Source organism: Tenebrio molitor, chromosome 8 (assembly GCF_963966145.1).
Source record: "Tenebrio molitor chromosome 8, icTenMoli1.1, whole genome shotgun sequence".
Classification (NCBI taxonomy): Eukaryota; Metazoa; Arthropoda; class Insecta; order Coleoptera; family Tenebrionidae; genus Tenebrio; species Tenebrio molitor.
In genome coordinates this window covers 10735423-10761872 of record NC_091053.1, presented here as the reverse complement: position 1 = coordinate 10761872, position 26450 = coordinate 10735423, and the positions used below count along the sequence as shown (strand labels likewise).

The window sequence follows — 26450 nt, the reverse complement described above, 5'->3', positions numbered from 1 at the left end:
TACGACACACGCCCGTTGATGAAATGAAATGGTTTAAGTGTAGTGAATGTGAATATAAAGCTAAACAAGCGGCAGATTTAAGAAAACATCAACTTTACCGACATACGCCCGGCGATGAAATAGAATGGTTTCAGTGCGATAAATGTGAATATAAGGCTAAGCAAAAAGTAATTTTAAAATTTCACGAATCGATGAAACACACGTCTCCTAATGAAATACGGTGGTTTAAGTGTAACTTTTGTGAATACAGGGTGTTTGAAAATTGCTAGTACAAAAAAATACCGGTAATTGGTGATGGTGAGTTAAGGTCATAGGCAAAAAATTTTTTTAATAAAAGTCCTCTAGTTTTCGAGATAAAAATTACTAAAAATTGGGTTAAAATTGTTAGTACCACTGTTAGTTGCCAAAATCTTGCAAAAAAATATTTATTTTTCATATTGTTGTATAGTCCTTCATTATCAGGCTTGGTTACCAAGGTTTAAAAAATACTGCCCCGCCTGAGACGTAAAATATGCTGGGATAGGGTTACTTTATCCCTTTTGTTTAAAAAAATTAAAATTTGTTTTTTTGGATTTCTTAGGGCTTCTAGATGCCACAGTTTTTTTTTTGTACTAGCAATTTTCAAACACCCTGTATAAAACTAAACAACGGGGAATGTTACCAAGGCACGTACGTGTAAGGCATACATATGCCCAAAATATAAAATGGTTTAATTGTGATCAATGTGAATTCAAAACTAAACACAAGAGTAATTTAACAAAACATAATCTTGTACAACACATGCCCATCGATGAAATAGAATGGTTTCAGTGTGATGAATGTGAATTCAAAACTAAACACAAGAGTAATTTAACAAAACATAATCTTGTACAACACATGCCCATCGATGAAACCCTATGGTTCAAGTGTGGTAAATGTGAATATAAAACTAAAGAAACAGGACCTTTAAAAACTCACATATTTGCAAAACATCCACCTTCCAAAAATACACTATGGTTTAAATGTGAAAAATGTGAATATAAATCGAAACAAATAGACACTTTAATAAAATCACACATGTTAACAACACACATTTTCTAGTAAAATGAAAAAAAAGTGCACATATTGTTTGTCTCAATTCTAAATTTCAACCACCTCTTGAATTATGTTGGCAAAGTAAAAACGTTTCTAAATTGGGGATTCTTATAACCAAAGTTGGCAATGTAATTATTTTATAAACATGATTCGAAAACATTAAAATTAGTTTATAAGTTTATTTTGCTTTTAGAATTTGATTTTCTACCTACTTGCTGCATTTTAAAAAAGTTTTCATTCTTTTCCTTTATTCTAAAATTTTGAGTTGCCAAAACGGAAATCGACAAATAACCTAACAAATACAATCTGACGCATTTTTCACCAAACAGCGTTGCCGGTTGTATTTTCAACGTAGAATACAGTGTTGTATTCCATTTGTCTGATCTTTAAAACTCCTTGAATGTTTTGTCGGTAAATCTGACATTCACATTTTCAAAATTGACACAACAATCAAAATTAAGGTTATTAATACATAAAGGTCGTTTTGGAATGTATGACAGTACGATGTCCAAAATGTATTGATCGCGACCGTACCTATTCACTATGTTCCTTCCTACTTACGCTTCGGCGCCACTAGTGTGTATTGTTAAGTTTCTCGATAATAAATAAACTAAGGACAACGGTTGCGACGGACATTTCAATTTCACTTAATTTGGCGTAATGTTAAAAGTTCATCTTTAGAGTGGTATACAGGGTATTTTCTAAGTTGAGGCGTTCCTTGTAACACGAGGTACTACACATTATTCTTAAGAATTTTAGCCTAAATCTTCTTAGTAAAATGTTTGTATTAACGGAGATAATTGATTTGTATATTTTTATTGTTTTCTAAAATTTTGAGTCCGGTTCTGTCTATTTCTCCGCTGACGTGGCCCAGAATGGTATCTTTCCGGAGATCGCTCTGCGTATAGTTCTCCCAGAGCTGCAGCGATTTTATGGCAAGGCAATAGTAATTATTACGCCTGTTGAGATGCCGATAAGCGACATAAACAGACCCCTGTCAATCATCATTTTCGTTCTATATGTATGTATCTGTAAACTGTAAGTTTACAGGGTAGTACTTGGACGAATTTACGATTAGGGGTTGTACTCAATTAATTGGTGATGAAAGTGGAATGCAGCGATGATTCGAAAACGTTGCCGAATCTCATTAGGGTGTTTGACTAATGCCTTTCGGTTTGGAAAGTTTGCAGACGGCCATTTAACTTTGCCTGTGTAACAATATACAGGGTTATTCTAAATGATTGTAGTCGAAGTAGGCCATGCCCATGTTATTAAATTTTTGCCGCTTTAATGTGAACTGTCAATTTTGTCGCTGTCACTGTCATTTTTTAGGTGAAAAGTGCGGTGATGAGAATTTTATTTATTTTCGTTAAATTAACGATTGAATCCGAATAAGTGAGTACACACCGTTCACACACGAAAGTTAAATTGGGTGCAAAAGAACTCAATATTTTCACATCATTTTGATGTTTTTTTATGTGGAGCGGCAATTATAAATTTTACATTCAGTTTTCACGCTCACTTCGACTACAATCATTTAGAATAACCCTGTAGCTATTTGTGCAATAAGTTAGGAAATGTTATTTTTTTTGTGAAGGTATTTAAGGTGTTTTGCTCGAGCAAATTTACGAAAATTCTAGATATTAAAATGTTTGCTATTAATAGCTTTTACAAAAAGTTGTATTAGAACTCAACACAGAACAGAATAAACTCAAAATTTAAAACAAAGAACTAAGAACAAGACAATGAGCGGCTGTGTATCCCAGGCCAGTTCGTTCGCAAGTGAAGTGTCCTTCCCCAATACGACGACTTGGACAGGCAGCGGCTCGGGACTTCCCGGATTCTGAAGCGACAAATTCAAATGCAGATTCTAGTTGCTAACACGGCCAGACTGACAGGAGCTTCGCTCTCGAAGCTCACCAAAAGGGCGATCCAGCTTCCGGAAGGCAAGTCATCGTCTAGATACAAAAGGAGTTATTAGATGACACATCTCATTGCCAAACTCATCACAGAACATAATAACTCGTCACTCTAGACTCACACTTCACGTTCAACGTGAGACTTTCAACAGTTTCACCACAAATTCATGTAAAGCGCGAGACTTTCAACATGCAACATTTCGTTCCAAAAATCATGTAAAGCGCGTGGCTTTCAACATTCTGCAAAGCGCGAGGCTTTCAGCATTCTGCAAAGCGCGAGGCTTTCAACACTCTGCAAAGCGCGAGGCTTTCAGCGTCAACATTTGAAACTTGAACTTCGTGTAAAGCGCGGGGCTTTCAACATTTCAACATTCAGAATGACAATAATGTAAAGCGCGAGGCTTTCAACAGTGCGACAAAATTTATGAGATTACGTACCTAAAGTACTCCTCGGTCAACATCAAGCATGTCTAAAAGCTCACTCATTTCTGCCGCCACATTCCACTCGTTCGGCCATAAACGCAACTGTTCCTTGGCTGCCTTAATAATTTTGTGCTTTCGAGCACCCACCCTTTTCAATTCATATCGATCTTGATCGGTAATGTTCATGATTTCATACGGTCCTAAATACTCAAAGTCAGTTTTACTGGCATGCATCTTACTCGCCCGATGTAACAGCACAAAGTCACCAACAGAGTATTTGACATGATCTCGTCTCTTCTTGTTCAGGTTGTCGATTTCAGTACTCTTGGCGTTTTGCAACTTCTCTCTAACACGCTCTCGGTCGGCTTGTAAATTTCGTACTGGTGACAAATCACACGCGAGATCATTCAGAGCTGCACGAATCAGGGGAGTAGTAGATTCGATTCCAATCAGGGCTCTTAGGGGAGTCATCTGGGTCACTTCTGGACCGTGGTGTTGAGGACTAGTTGGATCTTCCATAGAACGTTCGGCCATTCCTCCCTTATTTGCGTCTCGATGCGAATAAGGTTCATAATGGTGCGCATATATCTTTCTACTTGACCGTTAGCACGATGCACATCAGGTGTGATGAAATGATAGTCAATATGAAACTCATCAAAAAATTTGCACACAGAGAGATTGTGAAAATTAGTTCCACTATCAACAATGACGACTCGAGGTGTGCCAAAACAGCCGATGAAAGTTTGTAACGCTTGTTGAGTCTCGTAGGCAGTAACAGATTTCAGAGGTATCAAGTGACAGTACTTTGTGAATGCATCAACGACCACCAAGACGTATTTACATTTCTGAGAAGAGACAGACAACGGACCTAGGCAATCAATGTGAACAACATGAAGAGGCACAGTAGGTTTTTCAGGCGATCGAATGAAACCTTGTAAAGGTCTTGTGCGAGTCTTTTTGATTGCGCACACTAAGCAGTGTTTTACATATTTGTGTACAAATTGTTGCAGATGAGGAAACCAAAAATGTTTATTAATCGAGGCGATAGTCTTGTCGGCACCAACATGACATTGCTCGTCATGAAACAGTCTGAGTAAGCCAAGACGACTCTGCCGCGGAACAAAATAACGCAAGACCTTTGATTTCCCGGAAACTTGCTGATGATAGAGCAAACCCTCTTTTTCTAAATATTGCTTAGGGTCCAATTTACCCTCACGCAGATCATTCAACATTTGCTGTGCTTCGGCATCACCTTTTTGTTGTATGTGAAGCCAAGATTCGTGGGGTGATACCCGCAGAACAGACACAGGGTTTCGGCTTAGAAAATCAACATGACTGAGAGAAGACCCCTTACGGTACACAATTTCATAATTGAAATCTTGCAGGTATGTCCACCATCGAGGAACGCGAGGAAGAATCTCCTTTTTATTCACTGTGGCTTTCACAGCATTACAATCGGTAACAATGGTAAATTTGATCCCAATCAAGTAAACTCGGAAGTGTCGAAGAGCTTTGACGATCGCTAAAGTCTCCAATTCGTAGCAATGGTATTTAGATTCAGAAGGAGAAGTTCTCTTGCTGTAATAAGCAACCACTTTGTTCTGACCATCATATTTTTGAATAAGAATTGCCCCATACCCGATTGAACTAGCGTCCGTATGGAGTTCAGTGGGAAAATCTGGATTAAAAATCACTAGAAGTGGTTCTGACGTAAGACACTGGACGACATACTGTTTAGCGTTTTCGTGTTCTGTAGTCCACAGAAATGGAACACCATTTTTGGTCAGATTGTTAATACATGCGGTACGGCAAGCGAAGTTAGGAACAAATTTGCGGAAATATCCAGCAAGGCCCATAAATTGTCGTACTTGTTTGACGTTACCGGGTGAAGGAACTTTAGTCAACGCCACAACTTTATCGTTGCTGGGTCTAATGCCTGCGCTCGATATATGGCGACCAAGATATTCGATTTCAGCTTGCAAAAACTTACATTTTGAAAGATTGAGAGAAAAACCCGCAACACGCAAAGCTTCCAAAACCTTTTCCAAATAGAGAAGTCCCTGTTCGATAGTTGTAGATGGGATCAGAATGTCGTCCATATATACAACAGCTACCGTGTATTTTAATTCTCCCAAAGCGTCATTAATAGCTCTTTGAAAGACAGCCGGTGCATTAGCAAGGCCGAATGGCATTCGTAAAAACTCAAAGTGGCCATCTGGCGTAACAAATCCTGTCTTATGAATTGAATTGCTATGAATAGGTATTTGGTGAAAACCAGACGCCAAATCAAGAGAAGTGAAGAAGACTCCACGACCAAGCCTGTCTAATCGATCATCGATTCGAGGCATGGGATACTTATCTTTGATCGTGTATGCGTTTAGCTCGCGAAAATCAACACACATTCTATATGTTCCCTGTTTCTTACGAACGAACAAGATAGGACTGGCGAACGGGGACGAACTTCGCCACGCTCGCTATCAGAAAGACGATAAGGCCGACGAGTTACAATAAAATTGTCAGTTAGATTAATTTCCATAGTTGCGTTATTAGCAACTGGAAGAGCAAGTCCAGTTGCAAGTTGTTCAGGATAACGATTCAGTAAAGCACGAATTGAAGCAAGATGTTCGTCAGGAACATTAAAAGAGTTCAAATTGTCATCGGTGATACGCCAGGTAATAATTTAGAAACGACACGAGTGCCTGTAGGTACTAGCGGTTACAGCAGCCAGCTGATCGTTCTTAAATAGATCACACCCAACAATGACATCGTAATCCAGGTTTGCAGCGGGAACTACTAAAAACGTTAATGTGGTATGTTGACCTGTGATTTCTACATTCGCTTCAAATTTGTAGTGAGACAAAACGTTGCCTGCCGATATACCGGAAATCTTAAACTGATGTGGTGTTAATTTATGACTAAATAGTTCCAGAAATTCGTCAGACATTAAAGACACGTCAGCTCTAGTATCGATAAGCCCCATATAATTTTTCCCATCAATTTTAACAAGAGTTGGAGTCGTCGTTTTGCCAGAAGACACAAAACAAACATTTTTCCTGTCATCAATTCCTTTTTTGATAAAGCAATCGGGTTCAAGATGACCAGTTTTAAAACAAAACGAACATCTTCGTGTCGGGTCAGATGTTTCAACTCGACTCGTTTGCTTACCCGCCAATGCAATCGGAAGTTTATTATTAGACTTTGGAAATCGGTGGCATGGCCTCTGTTTATGGCCAATACGCCCACACTGAAAACACGAAAGTGCTTTACTTGCAGATTCTCCCGCGTGCAATTTAACACGCTTACTAAATGGAACGCTTACATCTGAATTCCTTTTGGTCTGAGGTTTTTCAACCGAACTTAAATATGCGATTAAATTGGAAACTGTATCAAAATTACGAATCGAAACCGCTTCTTGAACTTTCCCTTCATCAATCCCATATGTAATTAATTCAACTAGATCTGACTCACTCCAATGTGCCCTCAAATTTTTGAGCATTGCCAATTTTTTATGCACATAGGCACCGTACGTATTAAAATCTGCACTACGACAAACCGACGCCTCATGCAACAGTTTACCGAGTATCTTTTTCGGAGGAAAAGATTCTAAGAATTCTCGCTTAAATGTTGCCCAATTTCGGGTGGTCGGGGACCAATTATTATCGAACCAAAGCTTCGACTCACCAGTTAAGAAGCGCCCAACTCTCACTAGAATTTGTAAATCGGACCACGAAAATTCGTCTTTGACCTCCTCAACCTTCCGGAGCCAGCTGGATGCATCATCGCCATCCGGATGGAATAAGGGAAGATCAATCTGATCCGGAGCAGTACGTGTATTTTTAATCGCCTTCACCATCTCAGTCAAAACATCCTCCATGTCGGAAAAATTGCACAACGATTGCACAATTTGAAGAAACACAAAACCACCCTCAACGACGCAAGCACAATCCCACTTCTGATAATAGCTTTTACAAAAAGTTGTATTAGAACTCAACACAGAACAGAATAAACTCAAAATTTAAAACAAAGAACTAAGAACAAGACAATGAGCGGCTGTGTATCCCAGGCCAGTTCGTTCGCAAGTGAAGTGTCCTTCCCCAATACGACGACTTGGACAGGCAGCGGCTCGGGACTTCCCGGATTCTGAAGCGCCAAATTCAAATGCAGATTCCAGTTGCTAACACTATGGTGAATCGTTTGATATTGACGAATACGCAAAAGAGCGTACGAATATGGAACAACGTTTTTCGTGTTAGTTTAAGGAAAGTCTTAAAAAACATTAGGTAGTCAGTTGTAAATTTTGTATCTCAGGAAATGATCAAAATTGAACTTTTAGTGTTGAAATATTATTTCCGCACTTATTCCACTTTTCCTAACTCAAATTAGCATTCAAATATGTTAGTTTTCCAAACTCTAGTAGAAAGAATTATTTTCATTTCATTTCACGAATTAATTTAATTAACTTTTTCGACACCGCGGTGGACGATTAAATTATAGTGATTGGAATGCGGTGAAAGGGAAAGCCCGGCGGCGACAGTCATTAAAATGTCATTAATAGGTATTTAATGGAGTCATCAAAAGGTCGTTAATGTGTCCCCTTAACTACTTTAAATCACAATAGTTATTTACATTACAAGCTGCGAAAATTTACGCTAAAGGCCGTGTAGCACCCCATAGTACTTTTTTACACGAAAAATCTTGAAAGTAGCACTTTTTTACACGAAAAATCGTAGTGAAAGTTGTACTTTTTTTGCATCATCTTATACAGTGCGCCGTAAAATTAACGCATAATTTAGAAAATTAATCGTATTCCTTTTTAGAAAATTTTTCACTGCCATTTGGAAACCAAAAATGTTCATTCGGATTATCTAAAAGTTTAAATCCGATACTCATTAGAAAACCACTTTTCATAATGCATCATTTAAAATTTAAATTTACAGGCTTTTTTAGTTTTTACACAGTATGCGCTAATTTTGCGGCGCAGTGTAGCATCTCCATGGAGATGATTATCAAAGCATACTATTTTTTTTTTTAATTTTTCGTAAATCCTTTTAGACCAAATTTCTCAACTTACACACGTTATGAAAGTCTCTTTTTTTCTCACTTATTTGCTTTTGCTAATCTAATAATATGTATGTATCTGTTACGGACCAAGACGATAAATGGACATTGACGATAACGGTCGGACAATGACGTGAATGTCCATTTTTCCTGGCGATTATCAATAATGACCGGATATTGACGTTATGGCCCGTGGCGGGTGGGCAATGTTATTAAAAATGTCATTTTTATTCTAACGTTAATATCATTGCCCGGTCATTAATGATAATGGCCAAAAACGGCTGGAGAATGTTAATATAGGTTACATGATTATTATTGAAAATATGTATACAATACTTATATTGTTTTCTTTTAGTTTTTTTATTTATCAAATGTGTTGAAGTAGGTACTATGTGAAAAAATATTATTCACACTTATTAAATTTTACTTGGTAATGTAAGTAAATAAAAAAAACTACCAGAATAAAGTGAAAAATACTAATTTTTCAAATAATAGGTAGAGTAGTCAAAATTATTCATTTTTGTTGTGGCATGAGAGTGATCCATGGTACTTCGAATTGCAAATTTTCTTGTGCAGCGCGCTTGTATTATGTTATGTTATGAATTATCAACATTGCCCAAATTGCATGGACATTAACGTTATTGGTCGGTCATTATGGTTAATGTCCAACTTGACTGGCCATTATCGTCATTGACCGGCCAATAACGTTAATCGTCTTTGTCCGTAACATATCTATTATAAGAAGTACCTACATTTTAAAATCGCCTGAATATATAGGCAGCCAAATCTACATGCGTGCAAGCTGTTAAAAATATGCCTTCGTCTGCTGAAATCCATCGAACTAAGCTGAAATCAGACTCTCTTTTAACGGTCTTTTTTACATGCGACTCTTGCGAGGTTAGAATGAGTTTAATTTACAATTTGTCCATGTTCCATTATACAGGGTGTCCCAGAGTTGCGAAAAAGCTCCATAACTTGTTTGTTGTTAAAGATATCAACTTTTTCTTTTTTCTAGATGACAGCTACGCTTCTACTGCATATTCGGAAAATATTGCGGTATATATACAGAGTGTCCCAATATTATAAAAATACTAAAGTTATGTTTTTTTAAATGGAAACTACCCAGTTTGATTTTATTTTTGAACTCTATGCTAAATTATGAATCAAATTTATACAGGTCGTTTTTACTTATCTGCCATCGTTTTTAATCAGTGGCGCTTTTTTTACCAGAATTTCGAATTGCAGGGGTCCCTTCGAAAATTCGTACCTTCCAAATCGTTGCACATGAATTAAAATGATTGACGCTGTTTGATTTCCGAATGTTTGCTGCATCAGCTGAGTGTTTACTCAACAACCTGCTCAGTCGCATATGCCTACTGCGATTTTTTAAACATAACGAATTAAAAATGTTAAAAACTCATTTTTTTCAAATGGCACCCCGTATTTATTATTGCACTGGTCGAAAGCTTTTTTGACAAGCTTTTGAACAATATAGGGTTTGTATAGTCGAATCTGAAGATCTAGGGTGCTATCCTAAAATCGCTAAATTTTGTGCAATTTTTCCGTTAAAAAGACAATACAAAAATCTAGTAAGCCTAACAAAAGATAATCACACAATATGGTCACTCCATAATGATCAATCACTTTAGTATTTTTATAATATTGGGACACTCTGTATACAGTGCATTTTTTTTAACTGTTGCCATAGGGAATTGCATGGTGAAATTTATACCCCCTGTTAACTTTTGTTCTGATGAAAATATTCAAACCATTTTTGGAACAAAGTTGGAAGACTTTTTAAACTATCGGACAGATTACAATTCAATATCCTAAATTGTCGAAAAAGTTGTAAAAAAAATATTTGTACCACGCCGGAATAATAGTACGTCGAGCGGCCGCCAGAATAGCGTCCTTATCGGCTCAACCAGCAACTGCCTATCCCCACTTTTGATTTTTGTCAATTTCATTTAAAAAATAAATAGCGAGATCTTCTCGTGGCTATGATTAAATTTCTTTATAAAAAAACAAAACGTAATAACGTTAACGCACAAATAATTCAACAAATTAACAGAAATTATCAAAAGAATTGTTCAAAATGTTTTTCTTCGACTATTTTGTAAATGTCGCACTGTAATGGAATTTGCTCAGATGCTGGTTGAGCCGACAGGGACGCTATTCTGGCGACCGCTCGACGTACTATTATTCCGGCGCACTTTAAAATATTTTTTTCACAACTTTTTCGACAGTTTAGGATATTGAATTGTAATCTATCCGATAGTTTAAAAAATCTTCCAACTTTTTTACAAAAATGGTTTGAATATTTTCATCAGAACAAAAGTTAACAGGGGGTATAAGTTTTACCATGCAATTCCCTATGGCAACAGTTAAAAAAAATGCACTGTATATACCGCAATATTTTCCGAATATGCAGTATAAGCGTAGCTATCATCTAGAAAAAAGAAAAAGTTGATATCTTTAATAACAAACAAGTTATGGAGCTTTTTCGCAACTCTGGGACACCTGTATGTATAAAATACATGTTTTTAAAACTGCTTTAATGTGGATTTAAAATAAGAAGCCCATAATATCTACAATAAGTTAGTGCAATGGCCAGTTCAAATACCCACAACAAAGTGAGACTTTCTGGAACAAAATTAAAATTGTTTAAGTGTGATGTAGTGCTAGTGACCCAGTTTAAAATTTAAATTTTAATTACCGGTACCACCACGAGAGCGCGCCAAATGTGAAGGTACTAGCGGCTAGACTAGTAACTAAGGGATGGGGTTGGTAATCCTGGGGAGTTGGCAACTCGGAGAGCGGAAATATAGCGGGGATGAAGCGGGTCTCTGACGCGCGTGGTTGAAGGGGAGAGGTCACTTTTGTTTGGTTTTTCGAAACGAACACACCTTGCGAAGAGCGATCCAGTTTCTCAAATTTGTAAGTTAAATCTGAATCAATTTCACTACCGTCCCGAGTAGATATTTTATGCCCCCGTGAGGAATTCGACGTTTTAATTCACCTGGGTAATTTATCCCACTTTCGTTGCCTTTTTTTGTGTTTTGTTTTTGGGACCAGGACCACGTGGTAAGGGTATGTTGTAGATTTTATTTTGTTGCATGCTGTTTCTTTAAGAAGCGCCCATTTGTTAATTTTAAGCGTTATCTTTCTCCCGGGAGGTTTATTTTTTTAGCAATCTGGTGATTTCGAAAATTCGTAAAGCGTTTTATTTTATCGTTATTTAACTTTGCGCTTTGTTCTCTTTTATTTGCTCATTGTTTAATGTTGCGTTTTGATTTGCTTATTTTATCATTGTTGAATGTGGCGATCTGTTTTGCTGAATTTTCTCATCGTTTAATGTTACTCTTTGTTCGATTGAATTAAACTCTGTTTTTTTCTTTGTGTTGTTGCTAGATTTCCATGGAGATGCTACACTGCGCCGCAAAATTAGCGCATACTGTGTAAAAACTAAAAAAGCCTGTAAATTTAAATTTTAAATGATGCATTATGAAAAGTGGTTTTCTAATGAGTATCGGATTTAAACTTTAAGCTAATCCGAATGATCATTTTTGGTTTCCAAATGGCAGTGAAAAATTTTCTAAAAAGGAATACGATTAATTTTCGTGTAAAAAAGTGCTACTTTCAAGATTTTTCGTGTAAAAAAGTACTATGGGGTGCTACACGGCCTTTAGCGTAAATTGTAATTCAGAGTCCGTCATTTGTAATTTAGAATTCGTCAGTTGTAATTCAGAATCCGTTATTGTATTGATTTAAGTAGAGGGAGTTGGAGAGGGCACGCACCCCCCACCACTTTTTTTGACCTTGACCTCTAAGCCACTCCCCCTGACCTTAATATCCCCACCACTTGGCCTTGATATCCCCACTACTTGACCTAGATATCCCCACCACTTGACCTTGATAATTTCCCTCACCAGTTGACCTTGGTATCCCCACCACTTGACCTAGATATCCCCACTACTTGACCTAGATATCCCCACCACTTGACCTTGGAATTTCCCACCACCACTTGACCTCGATATCCCCACCACTTGAAAATATGTATAAATGTTGGTGGAGCGTATTGGATGGTAGTGGTAAATGATGATTTTCCGATACACATCTCATGGTCGTGTGGTGTTTAGAGACGTACAATATCAAAATCAGTTGGGTAATTACGATTTTGATGGGAATAAATTAACGGTTATTTATAAAAGATGTATGTGTCGAGAGTGTTTTGAAAGAGAGTTAAAAAGTCAGCAAATTGATGGTTTGGAAAAGGCTCTGAAAATTGCCGCTCCGCATGAAATTGATGTTATATGTACTCAAGAGGAATTAAATGTTTTAGTGAAAAACTACGGTCGTGAGTGTTGCAAGTGTAATAAAACATTTTATAAAGTTGTGGAATTTAATCCTGATTATTCGTATTTGATGAAAATTAAATATCTTTAAATGTGTTTAGATGATGGTGTCGGAATTGTGAGTGTTCCTAATTATGCATGTTTCGATAAACGGTTATTAACTTTTACCGGGTGGTCAATTGAAAGACCTTCTCCAGTAGATCTCGCAAAGGCCGGTTTTTACTATATTGGATTTGGAGATAGTGTGGAATGTTTTTATTGTAAAGTGAGAATATGTGCGTGGGAAATTAGTGATATTCCGATTAAAGAACATTTAAAATTCTCACCTAGGTGTTTATATGTGAATTTTAAGAATCAGTTTAAAAATATTAGAAGAATAGATAATAAAAAAGAAATTAATATTAAATCGTACATGGTAATAGTTTGTGTACTTTTTGTTTATATATTATATGTGAGTAGTGGATTTTACTTTTAGTGTAAACTGAATCGTCAGATTAAGATGGCTTCACAATTAAGCGCTTTAAACGAACAATTGCATATTAATAATAATTATATAAGTTTAAAGAGTTTAGAAGTAAATAAAAAGTTTAAAATTAAATCATTTCCCAAATGTAGTACTGCTTATGGTGAAAAGGTGTTTGTGAATCTCGGGGAGAGTAAGCCTATATTACCGCAAAGATTTTAAATCAAGTTTACGAATGAAATGATTGAAAATTTAAATGACGAAATTCGTAATGGAAAAATTATCTATTTAATAAGTGGAGGTATTGTTGGTAAAACAGTAAATGTTAAGTTTGTAGAAGAATAAGAATATATTTTGTACTTTTTTTATTTAATAAAAACAATGTAATATTTATTATAAATTGTGTATTGATGAATATTTAAAAATGAGTAATAAAAATATGTGTAAGCAAGTGAGGTTTAACTTGGAGAAAAACCGTTTTCATTTAATGTGTGTGTATCTAGTTCCGGCGAGAATGGCTCGTCAAGGATATCAACTAGAGTTTGCAAATAGATTGCATTTTTTACGTCGCATTGAAAATGTGGGATGTATTTTATCCAAGGTATTACAAATGGACCATCGTCGAAAAATTTATGAAACTAGATTTAAGAATGTGTAATTGTTAATTTTAGTATTATTTATGTTTACATAAATTGTAATGATTTTTTAAACTAAACTAAACTTTGTAATATTCATAATATGGTGGATAAATAATAAAACAATTGAATTATAAAAAAATGATTTTTAATTTTGAATTTAAAAAAGTAAAATAATTGATAAAGAATACGACATGTTATATAATAAAAATGGTTGTTGAAATGCATGCATGCATGCATGCATTCTTTACGAAAACCAGTTTTGATGAGTTCCCTGACTACTGGACTGAACTAGCTTGAGGCGATGCAGTTAACGGGTCTGTCTGGTCTGTTTTGCTAAAAGAGGAATTCATGTAGTGAATATTATTACCATTATTATATCAAAGTTTACCTTAATCAATATCGGATTTATTTATCCACGATCGTTTCGACATTCCCAACCATTTGACATAGTATTTATTTCCTTTTTTTCGTAGAATTTTTTCTATTAAATAGGAATTTGGGTGTTTAACTCTTTGTAATTCATGTGCATAAAAACCACCTAAAATTGGTTCACCATCTTCATCTTGTAGTAGATAGGTACGTGGTACAGTTTGCTGTACTTTTTTTATCGAAAATATTTCATTACTCCAACTGGGTGTGTAAGATTTGGAAAAGACTTGTCTATATTTACTGACACGTACAAAATCACCAACTTTGAATTTAGATTTGTGCGGATCTATTGTTTTCATGTGACTGTAAACGTAAAATTTTCTTTTCGTTTTTTTTGTTGATTGCAGAAGGTTTATATTGGGTAGTATGATGTTTTGTATTATTGTATCTTTTAACAATATCTTGTAAAATATCTGTCCATTTGTAGTTTCCTAGAAAACTAAATTCTTTCCAAATTAAATTTTTTATTGTTCTAATTACACGTTCAGCCATTTGTGCTTTTTTAGTGGAATAAGTGGAATAGTGATTAATGTGATATTTTTTGAAAACTGCATTCAAACTTTTATTATAAAATTCTTTACCAAAATCTGTCTGAAAATTTTTAGGAATGTTTTTCTTAGTTTTAAATAGTGAACTTAAAGCGTTTGTCACTTCAGCTGCGGTTTTTGTTTTTAAAGGATAAGCCCAAACAAATTTAGAAAATGTATTTATCACTATTAAAATGTACTTGAAACCACTGTTGAAGCGAGCGTACGGAATCATTTCAATTAAATCAGATTGTAATAAGTCATTTAGTCCTTTCACGATAACACGACGTCGTTTAAAATTTACTCTCGCCGGTGCGTGTAATTCCACTACGACATCGCGCTTCATCGACACATCACTCTGTTTCATGATAAACTGGTACTTTTAAAATAAACTCGATCAGTAATCTGGTTTCTGCAGTTTTTTTACTTTTTTGAAAATGTAATTTATCACCGTCACGTAAAATGTATCCCAACAAGTTTCGCGGAGTATTATTTACTAAAGCCGTCCATCCTACAGTTGGATATGATTGAATAGATGTAACAGTAGCTTCTTTTAAGGGAAATATATAATGCGTCCCTAAATCGTGAATTAAATAAGCATTTTTATCGGGGTCAAATTTTCCATTCAATACCAAAGGAATATACGTAAAAGATTTCAATTTTTGAAGACTTGTCTTAAAATTATGTTGTGATATGTGGTGACCGAATTTATCGAGTGTCATATTGTTGCTGTACACGAAAGAACTGTTAATAAATGAAACAATGAAAACTAATTTATAGTCTAAATAATAATTTTTGCTTCTCTCAATTCATTAATGATTAGGCAGAATATAGCCTAAGGGAGTCCGTTTCGGCTCAGGGACGCGAGGGTCGCGGGTTCGATTCCGACCCAGGGCGAAATTTAAATAATAATAAAAAAAAGGCCATATTCTGTCTCGTGATTCGGAAGTCACGTTAAGCCATTGGTCCCGGTCTATTGAGTTGGTCATCATGCCCCTCATAGATTTGTAAACCAGTCCTAGACAGTGTGAAACAAATTTTTTTAGATTAATTTCATTTGAGTGACTCGTATTACCGGCAAGTTGTGATGAAATCAAAAGACGTAAACGATCGACTAATTTATTGGGATTATTCCACGGAACATATTCAATATTTTTATTCGTAACTTCTAACGTTCTTAATCCTTTACCACCTTTCGATTTTGCAGGTGATGATGATGATGATGATGCTTTCGTTTTAATTGATGCTTTACTTTTTTCGGCAGATGTCGTGGGTAAAGTTCCACTCCTAGCTCTACTCATAGGTACACTTCCAGGTTTACTGGTATCTATACTTCCACTCCTTGTTCTACTAGATGATGTTGCAGGTGGTGGTGATGGTTTATTAAACTTGTTTTGAACTGTTAAAAGTGTCGGTTGATTCGATAACGGTTTTATTATACTTTTATACTTTATCCCAACATTTCCAGCAACTTGTTCATTGGCTTGATAATTTTTACGATTAGCATTGGTTCTTTCAACAATTTCTTTATACATTAATCGATCAGTGTCCGGGTGTCGAAAGATAACGTATATTTTGAATAATAAGTTCATCGTTTATAAAATCTATTTCCGAGTTTCCAATAAAAAATTTAGCTTTTTCTGGACTATATCGAACTCCATATTGAAAATCAAATTTATCTTCTTTATCAGTAAGCATTTCTTCAATATATTGACGTGGAAGTTCAGGCCATTGTTCTAAAAACTCACGAAACGCTTGCGTATCAGACAATTTATCAATATCTCTCTGAATTTCAGACAATGATGGTTCCACCACACTCGGTTCTATTTCTTCATCGGGTATATGTTTTGAAATTTCCTCGGTTTCTAAGAAATATGGTTGTCTCAATTTACTCCTGGGTGTAGAACTTGATAGATAATTGGGTGTCGAAGTGACAGCGGGGCTTTTTTTTATCGATATTTCTTCCTTTTTAACAACAGGTTTTTCTTATTTAATTTCACTTATGAGATTTTTAATCGGTTCGGTGAGAGGTCGGAAACGCGTCTCAAACATTTCTTGTGAACTTGCAATTTCAGAGGTTAATCCACGTAACTTTTCGCGCACGTCTTTTCTTGCTTTTGCTAGTTTGATGAGCAAACGTTTATCCATATTGAATGCAGTGTTGACTATAATACTAATGTAAATATTATCGAGTATTTATATCTTTATATATTTATCAAATCCTTTTCTATATCTTCCATCATGCAAATCGCAGTCTTTATTTATAACCAAAAAATCGTATGAATCTTTCCAACAATTATTACATAATGCTTGAAATTTTTCAAATGACATATCACCGTTAACAAGATTGGTCAGATCTTGAGAAAATAACACTATGAAATTTGCATTATCTCGAATTAATTGTTTCGGTATGAAGGAATAAGTCTGACTTAAATAAAAGCAATCTATATAATAATGACGACCAAAACAATAATAATCTCTAATAATTTTTTGATCACAACCAACTACATCATCAAATATAATGATTGAAAATGGTTTGGCTTCGTTTGGAGGTATGGTATGATCTCCTTCTTCAAATTCAAAAAACCCAATGTTTTCTTTGTTTTTTCCATCATTAAGAGATTGTAAAACCTGCTTTACAAATTGATATTTTGGTTGATCAAGAGTTTTCGAATATAAATAAATATTTGAAAAACGTAGCCCGTTTTCGTGGAGTAATAGACTGAGTAAAGCGTTTGTTTTTCCACATCCCGATCTTCCAACAATTATACCTCGTTTAACACCATCACTCAATAAAGTATTATGTTTCATGAATGTATTGGAAGGAAAAAAACATTCATGATTTTCAACATTTAGTGATTTTTTTTCCTTTACAATTTTCATTCTATACTATAGACAAATTAAACCACAACTAAATATGATATAATTCTACAGCTTCTTATAAACAATTTTCTATCATACATTATCTTCGCATGCTTTGTTTAGTTCATTTAAAAACGTATCAAAGTTTATGTGAAAAGCTATATCCTTATGACCCCAGGCTAAAGTATTTGGTGAATTTGTTAATAAAAAATCTTTTATCATCTACACCGGACAGAGCAATTTTATTTCTTCTTTCCGTAAACATTTCGTGTAAACACGACTTGAAAATGTTCATGGAACAAAGAAGAATAGAATTTTCAGTGACAACATTGTTATAGTCAGAAAACCGTATTTGCTTATCGACAACATGTTTACTTATACCTTTAGCTTTTTTTTCGATTTTATTTAATAATTCGATGCAATATGCTTTAGCACCCGTACCATAGAAACTCTTAATTATTGCACCGGCATATTCATCTTTCATTTTTCCTATAACCGAAATACCTGGTTTGATAGAATGTATATTATTGGGTGGATAATTGGAAGTATCGAAACGGTCTGAATTTCGTTTAATATCTTCATATACATTTTCGGAAAATACTTGTAAAACCAATGAATCTGTATCGGTATATAATAAAGAAACATTATCACCATATGATGGTTTCAAGAAATCATAAAAAAACTCATAAATTACGGTTTTTGACATCTCCAATATACAAAAACCAGCATAAATTGGTTTATTATATGTCACTTGAACTTTATTCATTTCTATTGCGATTAGATTATCACAGAAAATTTCCCTCGATTTGAAATGAGGTTTCGCAATCCAAGTTTCAGCTCCAACTTTATGTCCTCTATTGGCCCAGTGCGTTGATAATTTTATATCGCTTCTTTTTTCAACATTTTCCATGGTCTTTCCATATATACTATTAACTAATAATTTAAATAAATCTTTGACAAATTTAGAAGTTGCTCTATTCCTTAACATGGTATTTAAATTTATATAATTTTGAAGCCACGGTGATTGTTTAAATTTTAAAATTCTATGAATGTTATTAATAATTAAACCATGTTTTAAACATTGTTTTAAATTTCTGTAATGTATAATATAATTTGTTTTATCACATAGATTTGGAATTAATTTTGCATGTTTTCCATGGGGGGGTATTATATTTTCTGGGCAAAATGGCATATCATTATGCAGTGAGTGTAATGTTTCGGGATAAATCAAATCCACTTCGAGAACGTATCCAAAATCTGATGTGTCAGAAAGTTCATTTAAATTAAAATTTTCAATTTCATTTCTAGTTAACCATTCGAAAGATCCCGTAGGTAAATATTGCTTCATAGCATAACCGTATAAGTTTGTTGCATCCAAATAAAGAATAAATGAAGATGGTTCCAATAGATTATATTCAGGTAAAAACTTGTTATTGGCGTGACACCATCTTTTAACACATGTACTGACACCACCTCGAATTCCTTTTTTAAAAAAGTGAAGCATATCAATTTCCGTCAAGAGTTCCAATTGTACTTTTGTATATTTTAACATTGCATCCCAGCTGAATGATGGAGCCGTAATATACTGAGCACTATCTAAACCGTAATGTTTAAAACAAGTATTACGGAAATTTTCAAAAATGTCAGCCAACAGTAAAATATCTGATTTGAGGTAAATATCCGAATAATCACCTAAAGTATTACAATCGAATACATCCCATACTTTTTGAGCTCGCTCATAATCTGCATCTGAAATATGTTCTTCTTTTAATTTATCAAAAAAATCATCTTTATCTGGAAGATGTGTAAGATCTAATTTTTGGTATTATTCTTCACGATCAGATTCTTCATGATCAGATTCTTCACGATTAAGTTCTTCATAAGCGTCGATAATAATACTGAAAAACTCTTCAAGAATTTCATCATCAGTATCATTGTCGACGTTTACATCTCCTAATCTATCAGAAGCTATACTTGATGCTTCCGAAACACCATCATCGACATCCATATTGATTTCATCCATCTCGACGGCTTGTATCAAAGGGTGATGCAGTTCACCATCACCCCTCTGATTTACACCGTCAGCGACAGATTGAATCTCTAATATGTTATCGATGATTGGTGCTGGTGAATTTGAACCTATATCGTCGACATCTTCCAAATCCTCACCAACCTCCATCAAACGTTGATAACCTTGGTCGTTATCACGCATCTGGCTTCTCTTATTTTCCACATCCACCAAACGTTGACAATCGTAGTTATTGTCACGCATCTGGTGTCTGTCGATTAATTGCTGAGAATTTAAAAGATTTTCATCGAAAGTAGGTACCCTGATCATTATTGCCGAGTTGACATTGATTGTAAAGATCATTGATGACAACTTCGGAATAATGATCGAGATTTTCATCACGATAATCATTTACATCTACATCAACATTCTCACTTTCTCCACTTTTATTATCGAAAAAATTGAGTAGGGATATATCCCCAAATTCATTACCCATTCCAAAATTGTTTTCTAACACCGAATCTAAAATTTGTTGTGTATTCGGAATTTCGATAGTTTCTATTGGCTGTGTATCGAGAATTTCAATTGTTTGCGGTTGTGTATCAGGAATTTCAATTATTTGGGGTTGTGTATCAGGAATTTCGATAATTTGGGGTTGTGTATCAGGAATTTCAATTATTTGGGGTTGTGTATCAGGAATTTCAATTATTTGGGGTTGTGTATCCGGAATTTCAATAATTTCCGGTTGAGTGTCTTCAATAATAATTGTTTCAATTCGCGGTTTCTTTATGAGTTTGTCAGAATGGATAATAATTTTAGAAAGTCTTTTGGGATGTAAAAGACTTCTTAAAAGTGGAGAATCATTCGTACTTACATTTGCAGGTGGACTACGGATGCGAGATGTACCAGGACGAGCACAACTATTACACTCCTGGTCACCACTGCACCCACAGAAATCAGCAAACGCACGTTTCATTTTTACTAACACGATGAAGCACACCACACGAATGAAGCTCCCCATGAACGCTCATGATTTTTAAGGGAAAACGAATTGGGTGGGAAGTGGAGTGGGGGAGAGGTCAAGGCCAGGTCAAAGGTCAAGGTCAGGTCAGGTCAGGTCAGGTCAGGTCGGGTCAGGTCAGGTTAAGTAAAGTTTTGTTTTACATGTTTAAACATTTTCTTACATTTCAATTGTCGAGCAGTTTATTTGATTTTCTCCACCACAATCATTCTATAGGTCAAGGTAAATTTTTTTATTATTTTAAAAAAATTATATAAAAAAGTGTTTTTTTTTTGTGTTTTTTTTTTGCGAAAAAAAGCAAAAAGAGCAAAAAAAACAATTTTTTTTCCCCAAAAAAAAACATTTTTTATATTATTTTTTTAAAATAATAAAAAAAATGTTTTACCTTGCAGGGGATGAGGAAGGGGAAGTGACATACGTAGGCAGCAGGGGGGAAACAGTCATAGACTACGCAATAGTAAATGAGGCAGCATGGGAGAGAGTGAAAGAGTTCAAAGTGGGAGAAAGAGTGGACTCCGACCATCTCCCTCTAGAAATTACCATAGAGGGAACGAACCAAGAAGAAAAGGAAAAGGGAGAAATGAGAGAGGAGGAGAAGAAGGTGATAGTAAAAGTGTGGAGTGAACATGGAGTGAGAGAGTACAGGAGGAGACTGGAGGAAGCAACATTCAAGGAGCAGGAAATAGAGAAGATGGTGACAGAGCTAAAGGAAGTGATCGAGAAAGCGATGAAGAAAAAGGAGGTGATAGTAAGGGGAGCGAAAGGGGCAGGAAAGAAAAATGGATGGTGGGACAGAGAATGTGAGCAAGCAAAGAGGGAAGTGGTAAAGGCGATGAGAGGATGGAGGAGGAACGAAATTGACAGAAGCAGATTCCTAGAAGCGAAAAGAAGATACAGAGAGAGATGTAGAGAGAAGAAGAAGCAGAAGAGGGAAAGGGAGGAGAAAGAGATAAAAGAAATAAGAACAGAGAGGGAGGTGTGGAAATACATAAACAGAGAGAGGAAGAAAAAGGAACCTGTGAGCGAGAAAATAACAATACAAGAATGGGAAGAGTACTTCATGAGACTGCTGGAAGGGAGGAAAGAAGAAGGAAAGGTGGGAACACAAAGGAAAGAGAAGCAGACCGTGATGGAGGAAACAGAAATCACAGCGGAGGAGGTGGGAAGACACATAAGATACTTGAAAAAGAGAAAGGCACCGGGATGGGACGGGGTGCAAAATGAAGCGTGGATGTATGGGACTGAAAGAATGGAGAGAGAATGGTGGAACTGATGAATGGGGTATGGAGAGGAGAGGGATTCCCGGAGGACTGGAGAGAAGGCGTAATCTGCCCAATTTTTAAAAAAGGCGAGAAAAATAGAGCGGAAAACTACCGAGGAATAACTCTCCTGAACACGGGGTATAAGTTGTATGCGTCTGTTTTGAGCGAAAGGATGAAGAGGGAAATCGAGGAAAAGGGAGTGTTGCCGGATAGTCAGGCAGGGTTCAGAAAGGGAAGGGGTACTGTGGACAATGTGTACATCCTGGACCATTTAGCAAGGAACGAATTGAGGAAGAAAGGGGGGAGGATGTACGCATTGTTCATAGACTTCAAGGCGGCGTTCGACAAGGTTGACAGAGTGAAAATGTTTGAATGTATGAGAGAAAGAGGAATAAGTGAATGGCTGGTGCGGAAGGTCGAGGAGATATATGCGAGAACGAGGAACAAGGTGAAGGTGGGAGAGAAAGAGGGCGAATGGTTTGAGACAACAAAGGGAGTGAGACAGGGCTGCCCGCGCAGTCCCCTGCTGTTCACGATATACGTAGCGGATGTGGACGAAATGTTGAAGAAAGCGCAGGCGGGGGGGGTTGTAGTGGGTAGGGAGAAAGTATGGAGCCTGGCGTTTGCGGACGACATGGTGATTGTGGCAAAGAGTGAGAGAGAGATGAAAGAAATGATGAGGAACCTGGAAAAGTATGTGAGAAAGAAAAAGCTGGAAGTGAATGTAGAGAAGACGAAAATGATGGTGTTCAGCAAGAGAAAGAGGAAGAATGAGGAGAGCGAGTGGAAGTGGGAAGAAAGCAAGATAGAAAGAGTGAGCGAGTTTAAGTACCTGGGCTACACCTTCAACGAGAGAGCCACAGTCAGGGCGCAAGTGAGAGAGGTAGTGAGGAAGGCGAACAAGGTAGTTGGATGTGTGTGGGGAATAGGAGAGAGAATGTGGGGAGGCGAGTTCGGGAGGAGAATGATGATGTTCGAGAGCATGGTGGAGAGCGTGCTGATGTACGGAGCAGAGATATGGGGATGGAAGGAACGGGAGGAGGTGGAGAGGGTGCAAGAGAAATATTTGAGATGGGTGCTAGGAGTGGACAGAGAAACACCAGGGTACATAGTGAGGGAAGAGTGCAAGAGGAGCAAGCTGAGAGTAAAAGCGGGAAAGAGAGCGGCAAAGTTCGAGGACAGAATGGGCGGAAGGGAAGAATGCAGGATACTGACTGAGTGCTATAGAGAAAAGAAAAAGAACGCGGATGAGAAGGAGAGAGAGAAGTACTGTAGGAGGAACGGGTATGCCAGCGAGGAAGTGGAAAGAATGAGAGCGGAAGGAAGATGGATGTGTGCGGAGCTGAGCGAGAGGGACAGAGATACGGACAAGCAAGAGAGAAGGGAGAGAATCAGAGAAGCGAGGTACAACAGGGAGTATGAAAGGTGCGTGACAGAGGATGTTCCGGTGTATCTGGGGAGAGAGAGCACGAAAGAAAGGAAAATGATGGCGAGATTTAGAGGTGGGAACGAAGAGAGAGAAAACAAGTACTGGATGGAGGAGGAGGAAAGAATGTGCAGGATGTGCCGTGAGGAGAGAGAGACGATCGAGCACATGTGGAGAGGATGCGGTGAAATGAGAGAAAGGGAGGAAAAGGAACGGGGAGAAATACTGAACGAAGACGGAAGAGAGATAGGATGGATGAAAGAGGTATGGAAGAGGAGGGAAAGGATAGAGAAGGAGAGGGGTGGGGAATAAAAGAAAATGTAGGTTAATTTAAAAAAGAAAAAAGAATGATTTTGGAATTGTAAGTTTATTTAGAACTGTAAAGTATAGGAATCCTTTAAAGCCCGTAGGGCAAAATAAAGTAAAGTAGTAGTATGTTTTACCTTGCGGAATGCGGAATGAATGTGGTGGGGGAAAAATCAAATATAGGTCAAGTGAAGTGGAACGGTCAGTTGTTGTGTTGGTTGCATAATCATCCTTACCGTTGTATTACAACTACACCCGCTACGCCCGTACTGGGGCCCAATTCTTGAAATCACTGGAAAATATTCGTTTGAGAATATTTTCCCATAAATGAATTCCCAGTGGAATTTAAAATGTCTCATATCTGTATTCTTGAACTGTTTGAAAAATGATTTTACATGAGAATTTAAAAATGCAATATGTTGACAATTTGGATTAAACGGGTCTAATTTCGGATAAAGTCTTTGTGCTTGGGCAACCATTATTTGCATTGCAATGAATTCTTCCATTTTTTTCTTTTACAAACAATTATGTATTAACAAAAGTGTCACATTTGACAGTCGAATTTCTCGCGAGAAAATTATTTTCCCATGATAAACACTAGGTGAAATAATTCTCCGGATTATTAGTGGAACAATCCGTCTGACATAAGTCCAGAATACACTTTTGCATTTCTCATGAGAAAATTTGCCTATTTTTCCAATGAGAATTAATTCCATCGATTCAAGAATTGGGCACCTGGTGATAATTGAATAATTGAAAAATGAAAATAACAAACATTTTTTATATTATTGTTTCAATTTATTATATAACATTGTAACAATTTGCATGCTGCAGTAACAATTCTCGCTTATATGAAATAAACACATCGGTTTGGATGATTCTAATCGAGGAGTTTCTGGTAATTCTATTACCGGCATCTTAATACACTTTTCGATAAATTTTGCTTTTTCTTTACCCTTGACATGGACTGAATCACCATCGCTTATTACTTTCTTTAAGATTTGTTGAAATTTCCAATGCGGTACAAATCCAGTATCCCATTTTATACAATGATGATTTTTTGATAACCACTTTATTTGATATTGAACATCATCTGGTAGTAATGTAGATGGGAATGGAGGAGCAAAAACGTAATGAGCCATTTTATTATTTTTTAAAATTGCCAATTCTTTCGGTATAAATTTATTATTGGTAATTTTAAATCCTTGAATATCTATTAGTACCATATTTCTTTGATCCATAATACAACTTTTTTTCGCACTCTATCACAAGTCGTACTCTAGATGGACACACTACACTGAATATTGGTTTGGTAACAAATGTTTTTAAATTATCCAGCTTTATGTCTTTATATTCTTATAATTTCCTCCTCTGCCTTTTCTACTCTTTACGACATTAAATTTTATTATTAATTATGTTCAAATGAAACATTCTTAATTTTTTATAATACTTTTATTCTATACATAAGAAAACATTAATTATTACATACATTGTTTTATTACATTAATATTATATTTAAAAAAAATTCTTCTGCTTGATCCAGTTAGGGTTCCATTTCCCGAATGTGATAGCTCTGATGATTGTTGTGGTGTTGATGATTGTTGGGGTGGTGGTGGTTGTGGTGTTGATTGTTGTGGCAAATGATCATTTGAGGAATGTGATGAATCACAAAATTCATTATAATCATGATGATTATATGATAAATTTTGATTAGTTTCCTCTCCTCTACACCGCCATAAATGTCTATTCAAATGTTTCAGTTTTAAACGGTGTCCTTCATTCTTAGGACAGGTCACCCAACGTTCTTCTTCAAGCATCTTGATCAGACTGCTCTGCAGATTCTTCTCTCGAATTATTTATTTCATTTACACATTATTCGCTTAACCTACACAAGTATTTTGGTTTTACATCTGTCTTACTGCTTTTGTTGCCGGATTATATGTAAAAATTCGATCATTAATCAACAAAACATGTGTCATAGTGTTGGCAGGCATTGGAGTACCAGTATCAAATTCTACTCGTACTGTTACTGCTTGCGTTTGAAAACCTAATTTTTGTCTTGAGCAATCAACAATAATTAAAGGATATTTGTTTTTAAACTCTTCGGGAGTTATATCTGTTTCTGTTTTTTCTCCAAAATAATAACTTGTTCGAAATCTTTCATTATTTAAGTAAATTCTGATATTGTTAAAGTGACACTTATCAAATTGACTATTATTTTTCTTAAATTGACCTGCTCTATTTGTTTGAAATCCCAGAATAACATATCTTGGAGATTCTAATTTGGTTGCTGTTTTAATCGTATACGAATGTTTACTTATATCTTGTAATGCTGGAAAACTATGCAATTCCCATGTACGATGCGCAACCTGTATGTCTTTTCCTTTTTTAATCAAATCTGCCATCGCAGCTTCTTGTCTTAAACCAGGTATTATATGTGGTACTCTCCATGCTATTTTGTTTATGATGACTTTTGCTTTTTCATCAGAAGTAGATATTAAAGCATCAACATCACTATTGCTTCGAATCAATACTAGTTCTTGAGCGGTTTGAACCATCACTTTTTTATAATCTTCAGCAAATCCAAATATCATCTTTAAAGGAATACAAGCACTAAATTTTCCATTTTCGACAATCTTACTATCACTCGTAGGAAACCATCCGGCGTTTTGATATTTT

At 35.9% G+C, this 26450-nt stretch overlaps 1 protein-coding gene and 2 long non-coding RNA genes across 7 annotated transcripts in view; 1 reads left to right on the top strand and 2 right to left on the bottom strand.

Annotated features, from left to right (window-relative positions):
* LOC138137147 (myosin heavy chain, clone 203-like) overlaps positions 1–26450 on the top strand; it is a 305955-nt gene that overhangs the window by 87234 nt on the left and 192271 nt on the right. The window lies entirely within an intron of this gene.
* On the bottom strand, positions 2737–4397 carry LOC138137157 (uncharacterized). The gene is made up of 2 exons (XR_011161593.1): positions 3432–4397; positions 2737–3032 (listed from the first exon to the last, which is right to left on the bottom strand). It is a non-coding gene; the product is annotated as an uncharacterized lncRNA (long non-coding RNA).
* On the bottom strand, positions 14063–17768 carry LOC138137170 (uncharacterized). Its single transcript, XR_011161606.1, has 2 exons — positions 14319–17768; positions 14063–14263 (listed from the first exon to the last, which is right to left on the bottom strand). It is a non-coding gene; the product is annotated as an uncharacterized lncRNA (long non-coding RNA).